A 1333-nucleotide genomic window follows, 5' to 3' on the forward strand; every position below is an offset into this window, starting at 1 on the left:
TTTAATTACATGATGCAATTATTAGTCACAGACTTACAGCACATGCTCTTCATTGCATCTGTTTTGACCATATTCATAGTTGAAAGGATTATTAGCTTTCAGTAGTGTTTACAAAAAATGAATATATGCTACCCTTTTTCCATGCAGGTTCCGAAAATTCTGTGTCCATCTGTTTCAGATTATGGCTATCTGATATAACTTGATTTATATTTACTTCTTGTTTATTCCAAGTCACTGGATGGTTCATTTTATTCATCTTCATTCTTTTCTGAACTTCTCGACTACAATTATATCCTTCTCTTTACTTTGTGACTGCAATTACATCCTTCAAAAAATATTTTCTCTGGAGTAGTAATTTAAATAACTCAATGCTATTCTTACTGCCTGGAAAACAGTAAGAAGAGCTCATTAGAGATATTATTTTTGAAGGAACTCTCTGAAAGCTCAAAAATTAAATAATCTTCAGGTGGAAAAGACAGCCAATTCAATACTACTGAATAAAAACTTAGATAAATAACACATTCTTAACGATTTGCGCAATGTAGTGACATTTTAGAAAAAAATTCACCTGGTATATTTTTCCTTATTCTGGAAAGCACTATGGTCATTATTTTGTTTCCTAGGAAGTCAACACGTAGTAGCCATAATATTTTATTAAAATTTCTAGATGATGTTAGAGAGTAAGTGACACCTTGACATCTCACCAACAATAAGCAAAACAGAACAAGTTTGGTGTGAAAGCATTCTGGTCTGCAAAGACTTCATAGCCTTCTTGCTCCTCAGTCAGGCAGCACAAAGGCTATAAAAGGTATCTGATGGCATTCTCAAAATAGTAGGAGTTGCCATTGGAGTCCCAGACATGCTAAGGAGGCAGTCTCAGGAGTTCATAGACAAAATAAAGGCACTGCAGTGATTTCCTCATAGAGATTTGGATCAGAAATCTTTGACCGGGGCACACTATTTACACTGAGGTTGCTCATTAAGCACTTCTTTATTTTGCTTTTATCTTGTTATTTTCATCATACTTGCCAATAGCAAAAATCATCATATGGACCTCGTGCAATAGCCTAGTGGCTAAAGTCCTTGCCTTGCCTGCACTGGGATCCCATATGCGTGCCAGTTCTTTTCTCTCTCTCTTTTTTTAAAGATTTATTTATTTATTGGAAAGTCAAATATACAGAAAGGAGGAGAGAGAGAGAGAGGGAGATCTTCCGTCCAATGATTCACTCCCCAGGTGAGCACAACGGCCAATGCTATGCCGATCCAAAGCCAGGATCCAGGAACTTCTTCCGGGTCTCCCACACGGGTGCAGGGTCCCAAAGCTTTGGGCCGT

The sequence above is a fragment of the Ochotona curzoniae genome, unplaced genomic scaffold, assembly GCF_017591425.1.
Source record: "Ochotona curzoniae isolate NIBS_2020 unplaced genomic scaffold, NIBS_Ocur_1.0 contig_1014, whole genome shotgun sequence".
NCBI lineage: Eukaryota > Metazoa > Chordata > Mammalia > Lagomorpha > Ochotonidae > Ochotona > Ochotona curzoniae.